The sequence below is a fragment of the Arachis duranensis genome, chromosome 8, assembly GCF_000817695.3.
Source record: "Arachis duranensis cultivar V14167 chromosome 8, aradu.V14167.gnm2.J7QH, whole genome shotgun sequence".
Lineage (NCBI taxonomy): Eukaryota > Viridiplantae > Streptophyta > Magnoliopsida > Fabales > Fabaceae > Arachis > Arachis duranensis.
Window position 1 is genome coordinate 7,903,711 of NC_029779.3, and position 10,974 is coordinate 7,914,684.

At 32.5% G+C, this 10,974-nt stretch overlaps 1 long non-coding RNA gene across 1 annotated transcript; it reads right to left on the reverse strand.

The window, feature by feature from the left end:
* Positions 1-1,307: 1,307 nt before the first annotated feature.
* On the reverse strand, positions 1,308-5,743 carry LOC107460524 (uncharacterized). Its single transcript, XR_001586490.3, has 5 exons — positions 5,547-5,743; positions 5,332-5,457; positions 3,582-3,711; positions 1,933-2,081; positions 1,308-1,694 (listed from the first exon to the last, which is right to left on the reverse strand). It is a non-coding gene; the product is annotated as an uncharacterized LOC107460524 (long non-coding RNA).
* Between the last annotated feature and the right edge of the window lie 5,231 nt (positions 5,744-10,974).

The window sequence follows — 10,974 nt, forward strand, 5'->3', positions numbered from 1 at the left end:
AAAATTAATTTATAAATTTTTATTAGTTTATTAATTTATTAATTTGTAATAAACATTCATATTACAAATGTCATAATAATATTATTAATCATAATAAATTTTACGTTATAAGTAATCAAATTTCATACCATTTAAACTACTTATATAAGTCTCTTATTACTATTCCTTCACATAACATCAAATTTAGCACAAGAAATTTATTTCTAAACTACACATCTCAAACTTACTCAATAGAACATCATTCTTTCATAGCAGAACAATTAGAAATTGAATAACCACTACAAGAAACGTCGTTAAAATCGACGGCCAAATCGAGGGCTAAACCGTCGATAATATTGAAATTCGATGACAAAATAGACGGCACAATTGGTCACTATAAAGCTTGTCGATTTTTCAAAATGCTAATAAAATCGACGGCTTTCTTGGCCGTCGATAATATTTTAATAAAATCGACATTTGTTCCGTCTGTAATATGGGAGTGAGAATTTTACATTCTTACTAAAATCGACAACAATACCGTAGATATTATTATTTAAAATCGACGCCTTCTTTGTCGATAATTGATTCAATAAAATCGACGGTCTTTGTGTCGATATTTAACTCAATAAAATCAACATTTTTGTCGATAATTGATTCAATAAAATCGACGGCCTTTGTGTCGATATTTAACTCAATAATATCAATAACATTTTTGTCTATAATATGTTTAATAAAATCGACGACAACACCGTCAATATGATTGAATAAAATCAACACAACTGCCGTCGATTTAATTATTTAAATTTGTCTATTTTACTTTTAAAAGCGACAACTTTACCGTCGATTTTAATAGTTATATGTTTAAAATTTTTTTCTATTTGAAAAATAGTAAACCGTTAATACAAATAAATTTTTAAATATAAAAACAAAATATTAGATAACAAGATAAATAAACTTTTAAATAAAAAAATAAAATTTATACTAAATATTAGATAATAAATTAATAATACTAATTACAAAACTTAAGCATGCAATTTTCTGCTTGAAAATAATAATCTAAAGATATCAGAATTCTCTCTGATAACAAAAGATATCAGAATTCTTTTATAAAAGAAGAAACTCGACGTCTTTAATGTAATTAATTATTCATGGATGCATTCAAAACAAATCCTATAAGGAGGATTAAAACTACCGTTGTCTGTCAAATCATTATTAAGTTAATAACAAAAGGTACAGTACATATAGTATATTAATTCCTCTTCCTCCAAAATTATGAACAAACATTAATTTTCTAATTTTCTATTCACTATTACGTAAAACAAATAATATAATAAGAACAATTGAATTAATTATATACTTAAAAGCTAATTCTAGCAAAAAATAACATTACAACATTACAACAAAAAATAAAAATAAAAATAAAACCTAGCAAGTCAGCAACCACGGAAGGAAGCCAAGATCTCAAGAACACAAGTCAGCAACAGAGCAACAAACTAATAGCAAGAACAACATAACAACCATCAACAGAAAAACAGAGCAAGGATCAACATAACCAGTTGTGTCGGATGATGATCCAACGAGAGAGTATGGATCCGCATGCAAGTCAAGGGGCTGACCAATGAAAGCCTAGGCTTCCCCTTTCGGCCTTGGCCACGGCCACGGCCACGGCAACGGCCACGGCTACGACTGCGATCTCCGTCTCTACCAACCATATCCTGTACACATTAAATATTCTTTTTAATTTTTTTTTTCAACGAGAAACCACAACAAATAAAAGTCTTATCATGAATATAATTTATACTTTCACCATGAATGGTTTACACAAACCAGCATATATAAATAAGTATAGATAAGCATGCATAATAATTTAACAGAGATAATAAAGATGAAGATAAATTAAAACTCAATAGTTTAAGAGAGATAATAAATAAATAAAAAAGTAGAAGGTTAAACCTTGAATAGCTTTTCTGGAAGTCTTAAGCTCTACCAATACTTGTGATAGTGTAAATGAAACCTGTTGCTCAATCTCTTCTTCAACTCCTTTCTGTTATGAATTCTGTCTGTTTTGTAGAAGAAACCATTGGTGTTGGAACAGGATTTTCCTGCAACATGTTCATTTTAGTTAATAGGTATACAACATATTTTTTCTGTGTAAGTAAGTTCAGTCTACCTGTAATCAAAATGTAATCCGCATAGGCTAATAGAAAAATGATCGAGTCCGTTGTTCTTCTTATGAATAGAAATGGATCTGATTTAGTATTCTTAAAACAAAAAATATGTAAAGTAGAAGAAAGAGTTAAGAACCAAGTCCTGGGAGCCTGTTTTAGGCCGTATATTGCCTTGTTAAGCTAATAAAGAAATGAAATTATTCTAAGTTCTAACCCATAGGAACAAACAAACAAAACCATATAAGCCTCTCACTCCAACTCTTTCTTCTCAATTGACTCATTCAAATGCTACAGAAATGAAATTATTCTAAGTTCTAACTAATCCATCCATGACGCTATATATTTTCATAAGTAGTTCCCATTCATTCTAATTGTAGATTACGTTGGAGAGTGAACAATGAAACTCAATGTTTTGATACTGCTATATATGCATGTGTTGCACATGGTACTATAGAATGCATGTGACATAAACTGCCACACTAAGATTCTTGCACAAGCCACAGATCTATAAGAGAATCTTGTATAGCCCCCCATTTTGTTATCTTAATGTGTGTAACAGAGTCTTCTCATGTTCTCAAATTATTAGTTCTATCTCTTACTTCTTTTTGACATTATTTCAATAGAATTATTCAGGGTCCTCTATAATTTACAAAGATGACCATAATATCAATTAAATTAAAATTTTAATTCTAATGTGAAAGATATTTTTACAACAAAACAACAACAAAGCCTTGTCCCACTATGTGGGGTCGGCTACATGAATCAAACGACGCCATTGTGCTCTGTCATGTATCATGTCTACAGAGAGACCGTTTACATGTAGATCTCGTTTGACCACCTCATGGATGGTCTTCTTAGGTCTTCCTCTACCTTTCGCCCTTTGTCCATCTTCCATCTCATCCACCCTCCTGACTGGATGTTCTATCGGTCTTCTTCTCACATGTCCAAACCACTTGAGACGCGATTCAACCATCTTTTCCACAATGGGTGCTACTCCAACTCTCTCCCTTATATCTTCATTCCTTATTTTATCCAATCGCGTATGACCACTCATCCATCTCAACATCTTCATCTCTACCACACTCAGCTGATGTTCGTACTCCCCTTTAGCTGGTGAAAGATATTTTTAAAATAATGAAAATGCATGGTATTTAATTTTATTTGGAGAGTCAAATTAAGGTGGCAGAATACCTTCAACTCATCAATAATGTGGCCTAGCTTTTAATTTTCTTCTGAGTGAACTCATGAATAATAATCCAGCTTCTTGAAACAGGAGATGAAAACTAGTACTACTGAATCAACCATTTTATTTACAAATTAAGGATAACTATTAAATCAAGAAAATAGCATCATCCATGCATGTTAAAGATATATAGAACATGATGAGAGAGGATGACATGCATGTATCATGAATCATGAATCATGAATATGTACCTGTTGCCAAGCATTTCATGAAGCTTGATGATGGTTTCTTCTTCTTCAATGGTGAAATTCCCTTTCTTGATATCAGGCCTCAGATAATTTATCCACCTTAATCTGCAGCTCTTTCCACACCTTAACAGCCCTGACCAAATTGTCATTGTACTCAGAATTAATCATTCATAAAAATAATTAATCTGACATATAAAAAGAAGTACAAGAATAATTATATTTCTAACCTGCTTGTATTATATATAGACCTTGGTTTCAGCTTGTATATATTATAATATCCCGTGTTAATTTGTTCCTTAGGCATTGGAATAAACACAGCAAACAAACATATATCTTATTAACGTGAATTCATGGGCAAAATGCTTGGTCAGTCAAGCTAAGGTTATTTTCTCATTTATTTTGATTACTTATTCATGGGCAAAATGCTTGGGCAACATGGAAAAATTAATTATAATATAAGGATTAAATTAATAATAATACTAATAAAGCATAAAGATAAAGATAAACTGTTGGTTACAAATTGCAAGTCAATGAAAGCTATATTTGACCTCGCTTGAGAAAATAAGCCATCAGCTTCTAAGAAAAACCAAAATTAGAGCACATGTTCAACATGAAAAAAAACCAGCTTGAAGGGATTCTTAAGTAAAACAATTTGCATAAGATATGGGTTTAAGATTGTAAAAGGTTGGAAAACATATTTTCTGTTCCTGTCGCCAAAACACTTGAAAAAAATCTTGAAGAGCTTGTGGTCTCGGATTGCTCTCGATTGAGGGAAATTCTAGCCATCAAAGAAGAAAATGCCAACAACAGTGGTGAACAAATTTTTGACTTTTTAAAACTGGCAACCATCAAATTTTTGAGACTACAAAAAATTCAAGACAACCAGCACTGAACAAATTGTCTATTGAACAGGGTTTATAAAGAAGAAATAATTTAATGATAAAATGGCAGGATCTAATAACAAGACACCTAAAAAAACTATATAAAAATAGTTCTCCATTTTCTATCATTAACTATTTCTAATGGCAACAAGCTCAACAACTCGAGTTGTTCAGATTTATATATTTTCCAAAACAACACATGATTTAGTAATGCAAATAGTACTAATGTCAAAATGGATAATAGAACCGTGGGGAGGGGGGGTTGAAGTTCAACTGCTATAGAAAATAACTAGAAACCCTCAAAAGAGAGAGCTATTAGCCTACTAATATTTAGTATTTACTAGTGGATCTAACTGTGCATGCTGGTTTTTGGGTCAAAATTTTAAATTCCTATATATTCAACTCTTTCATTCTTTTGTAAGGAAAAAGAAGCATGTGAAACAATATTTTATTGCCAGATCTGTTCATAGAAGTTACATGTCTTGTTGTTCCTGTTTATATTTTTTAATTAAAAAAAACTGTATTATAATTAGACAAATATAGATCCTAAATATAGATCTACACACAGAATTTGTAGTTCATGCTCTCTAGCACATTTTTAGCAAAATATCAACAACTGAGATAACTGCAACAATTATTGGGTGTTCAGTTCAGCATTACAAATTCCCTCCCTCCATATGTTTTGTCAATCAATAAACAAACTAAATTAAAAATCTAAATTTAAAACCTAATTACTAAATCATCCATTAAAAACCAATCAACAAACTAATTATCTAAAATATGAAACCCTAAATCAACAAATTAAATAGCTAAGTAAGGGAGCAGGGGAGTAGGGAAGAATCCAAACACAAGCAGGGGAGCAGGTAACTCACCCTCACCAGGCCATTGGATAAGCACGAGCTAGCAGCGACGACAAGTAGAACCAGCGACAATGGTGAAGGGAACTTCGGAACCAGTGACGGTAAGTGTTTTCAAATTACGTGCTCCTACCTGTCATCCTTGACAACATTCAATTCTTATCAAATGCATGTTGAATCGAATAACTTATGAATAAACCCTAAACAAAGAAGAAAGAATGGAAACTGACCCTCGCTGAAAATCCTTGGTTTGAGTAAGGCGTCGGAGTAGGATTTATGGTTGAGAGAGAGTATGTGTTGAGGAGCGCCGGCGATGCAACCGTGACGGAGCGGCGACGGCAGCGGAGAATGACGCGGGTTGGTGCTAAAATGGGAAATTTGGGGTAAAAGGGAATTGTGTTTCTGCTCTAGACGCGGGGAGTGGACGGTGGTAAGTGTTTTTTAATGATAAAAATCGACCACCCATTTGTCCATTTTAAATTAAAAACAATGGACACTCTATGTATCTATTTTATATATTAAATCGATACCATTTATTTGGTTTTAGAAAATTATCTAGACCGTTAAAATTTATCGAGGATAATTGTTGTCAATATTTTAATTAATAAAATCGACGTCATTTTCATCGATTTTAAAAGAAAATTATTTTCAGCCCCAAGTTCGTCGATAATGTGACGATAATATTATGTATCATAACATATCGACAACCTAGCCGTCGATTTTAATATTTTATTTTTAATTATTTTTTTCTAGCAATATCGACAGCAAGCCGTCGATAAATATCGACGGCAGAAATAACCGTCAATTTTTTGCGTAAAAAAACGTTTTTTCTAGTAGTGAACTATCCAAGATCTATTGGCCATGTAATGAGAATCTGATGATCAGGTATGACAAAAAAAATCACAACATGCATCATACATTCATACTTACTCAAATACTTTATGCCTAATGATAACATAAACTGAATATTAGAATAGAAAAAGATCTTCACAATTTTAGCAACTATAAACAAAATTGATGAAAAATTAGGATGAAACTATGTTAAATATAAAAAGTGTAAGAAGAAAGCATATAAAAAAGGAAACAACTACAGAAATTTATTTTCGAACTACACATCTCAAACTTACTCAATAGAGCATCATTCTTTCAGAATAGAACAATTAGAAATCGAATAACTATCCAAGATCTAATGGCCATGCAATGAGAATCTGATGATCATGTATGACAAAAAAATCACAACATGCATCATACATTCATACTTACTCAAATACCTTATACCTAATGATAACATAAATTGAATATTGGAATAGGAAAAGATCTTCACAATTTTAGCAACTATAAACGAAATTGATAAAAAAAAAAAATAGGATAGAACTATGTTAAATGTAAAAAGTGTCAGAAGAAAGCATATAAAAAAGAAAACAACTACATTTGTGGCATATGTAATCAAACACCACAATATCAACAATAAGGTAACTCTATATACTTTTCATAATCTCATCTATCAAATTATTAGTTACTAATTCAATACTTATTTTAGCTTCAAAATTCAATTAAAGGTTTCGGATCAAAGTGTTAGAACAACTTTTGTACTATTTGATGGTGAAGCAAAAAACTTATTGGGCACAACTGCTTCAAATCTAATGACATTCCAGAAAAATAATGACATTGAAGCACCACCCCATCAAGAGATTAAGGAGAAAGAAAACCATAAAAATTCAAGACACATCTTCGGAAGAACATACATACAAAGATGGAACAAATAACACAATAGAAAGTGCATCAAACTCAACAATTCATAAAGAACATGCCTTCACAAGAACCTACGATAGAAAGAAGAAGGCAGCAACTCTAATAACCAACAAAAAAAGGAGGACGAACGCCACATAAGATGACTAAGTCCATCAACTAAAACAAATACAAAAATCAAACCACCAAATAAAAATGTCACTTTGTACAACTCCAACATCCAAAATAAAACACCTTTTAAATTTAACTTCAATTTACACAATTTTTTTTTTGGTTTGCACCAGGGTATCCATTAGGCCGGAAGTCCAATGACTAATCCCTCGGGTGCTGCAGAGGCACACAAAGTGGGCGATCCTCCCAAGCAAGCAAGTTCCATTCCCATCTTCCAGTGAATATCGAACCCGGGAGAGATGGTTAAGGGATACAGACCCTCATCCATCTGTGCCAACTTGCGTTGGTGTGTTCGATGGCCTTATGATGTATTACATGATACGTTTTTACACAGCAATGATTCAGCTGTATGGGTTATGCAATGGATGGATGTGCAACAGGAATTCACTCCTGTGGTCTCTCCTAAAGGTAACTTTTAACATAGACAATTTTGCTCTATAATTATATTAATACATATGTTAACGCTTAGTAAAATTAATTACAGCTGCATAAGGAAAGAAGTAGGATGTATTTAGTACTGGATTTCGTCACCGGAGATTAGAATAAGATACGGGCAAATGTTAACAAGAGATTTCAATTATGATGGCTTACGATACACCCATAGCATTTACTGAAATCATGATAAATTATTCATGTCTTCTTGTTAGACTTAATAAAATAGACAAATTTTTTAATTATATATTTTTTATTTCTCTCATTGTGTATCACTTTTTCGTTATCCTATTACGAACTTACTTATAATTCTGATTAAAACTCAGAATTATCAGTGTTATTTATCTTATTTTTTTCAATTTTTTTTTGATGAGTTCATCTTTATTAAAATGAAAAAATAAGCTATATCATATATATTTCACAATTATAAAAATAAAATTACTTGAAATTTAGATAATAATGATCAATTCACTAATCAAGCTAATTATTCGATTTCTGGTTTAGGTGGACAAATTATTTCTCATTCGACCATTCCAGCCCAGCTACTTCCTCGTGGTAAGACTCACTGGGAATCCAAGTCCATTCACACCAACTTATTATAGACAAAGATAACGATTTTAATTTCTAATTCTTTGATGTTACCTCCTTGAAGAAAGAGACCTTGCAAATAGAAAACGTTTTCGTGTAAAGAGACGCAACCCGCAAAATCGGAAACATGACAATTAAAGGACCAAATTTAGTAGAAATATAAATATTTGGAATTAGGAATCTAACATTCAAAATAGTCAGCATGCAAGGGGCATTCCGCTTTGTCCATTTCGAAGCATAATCCTATACTGCAGCTCAAGTATAAATGCATGAACATTTATAAAACATCAAGTAAAAATGAAAACATAGTACAGATGATTCAAGGGAAAAAAGTTGTTTCATTGAACATAGAAGTTTTCTTGGTCACAGTTAAAACAAGCTTCGTAGGCCCAGTTCAAAGTCTACAAGTTGTCAATGAAGCCATCATGTTGAATTATTTTTGGTGTACTTATTGTTCGCACGCCTTCTTTCCTAAAGAGAATTTCACCTACCTGGTCATAGCCATAAGTCATAACTACCAATGAAGTGATATACACTACTCTAAATAGGACAATCAAAAGTTATGCCCATGCTTGAACACATTAAAAATTGAAAAGCAATGATTCCTCATACCTAAATAGCGCAATTGTTAGCCAATGCCCTTATGAGAAGAGGACCAGCAAATGGAAGTACCCATGTTGCAATAATCAAGATTGCAAAAAGCCAACTATACAATGCAAACCAGATGAAGAAAGTTGTCTGAAAGGGGTAACTGAGCAATAAGATCAAAGTCGAGAAACTGAACTAAAAAATCACATGTATACTTGACGAGTTGGTGCACAATTAAGCATGATGGAAGGGGTTTTTTCTTCCTTTTTGTAAAATAAAAATAATAACTACAGTTTACATATCTTCAAAGTAAGATCCAACAAAGTGAATAGCCCCACTGTGCCCTTTAGAAAAAGTAAAGTTAATTAGATTCACAGGTTATGACAGCATTAATGGAGAAAATGTTTACAATGAATTTTATGGGAGTCAATTTTAGGAACCTTATGTATAGTTTAATGCTCAAGTTAAACCTCGCATTTCACATGGCCTTTGTAAATAAATCTACATGAAATATTCCTAACTAGCATCTTAAACCAGAAATGAAGGATTCCACAACCTTAAACCATTAATTATACCATATTACAATACTTCATTGCTACCGTACAAAGCATTCTCATCATATACCTACAATATAAGTAATATAATATCATTAGTACTAGCTAATAAGCAGCCGTTAAAACTTTGTCATAACTCATTGGTACTTACTAGTGAATAATCTTTAATGTTCACGTGATCATCTAAGTCATTATCAAATGTGTTAATTTCACGGCCTTTTAACTGTACAATGCCTCGATGAACACGACAAGTTGTTTGATTGTGGCCCTGATGCGTGAGCATCTTGTCTATCTTTTCCTAGTAAATTTGCATCTAATTTGTTGAGTTTAATTAAGAATTAATTATATTTAAGCCACTATGGATGCTATTTTGAGTTTTGTGCAATTTTATTTATTTCAGGTAGCATTCGACGGAATTTGATGAAGTTTTTGCAGCACAAGAATCAAAGGAGATGGCTGCGAGGAGCGACGCGCACGCGTGCCTGACACGTACGCGTGATCTGGAAGTTTCCACGGTGACGCGTGTGCGTGACTGACGCACACGCGTGAATTGAAGATTTGCTCAATGACGCGTCCGCTTGACCGACGCATCCGCGTGACCGACGCGTCCGCGTGACTTGCGAAGAAGACCAGCAACGCGTACGCGTGACTGACGCGTATGCGTGATATGCGCAATCTGCAAAAGTTACAGAAATCGCTGGCGTGGATTTTGAGCCGCGTTTTGACCCAATTTATGGCCCAGAAAATACAGATTGGAAGCTGCAGAATGGACAATCAAATGGTCCCCACCCATCAGCTGAAGACTTGTTAATTAATTCGAATTTAAATTCAAATCTTATCTTTTAGGAAAAGATATTATTTTTATTTTTAGATAATTAGATTTTAAATTTATTAGGATTAGTTATAAATAGGAACTCTGTACATTTAGACAGGGACACACACATATTGTTACCAGAACCCTTATTTTTCTTCTCTGAACCATGAGCAACTAATCCTCCATTGGTAAGGTTAGGTGCTTTGTCTACTTTTATGGATTGATTTGTTTGATCTTTTTAATTTAATTCATGTCTTGATTTATATTTCAATAATTGTTTTTGTTCTTTGTTTTATGAATATGGGTGGAACGAAAGTATGACCCATGTTCTAATTGAGTTCTTGTAAAACTTGGAAAAGCTCTTTACTTGAACAACAACTTGAAAACATATTATACTGAATTTTTAATTGTTTGTATTTAATGGGATACGTGACATATAATCCCCTTATTTGTGGATAATTAGGATTCTTTTGGCATATAAACTAGAAATTGATCATCACCTTCTAATTGGAATTAATTGACCAAGGAATTGGCAATTAATGATTTTTAGAGGAGACTAGGAAGGTCTAAGGAATTAGGGTCTGGTCACATATAGTTTGCCATGAGATTAAATCTTGCATGATTAAATTAATTAGTAATAAATGTTAATCCGAAAAATAGATAACTCTGAAACCTTAATTGCTTTCTCAATATTTTATTCTCAACTTATTTATCTGCCTGTCTTTAATATTCCAAATTTGCTATTTAATGCTCTTTGAATAT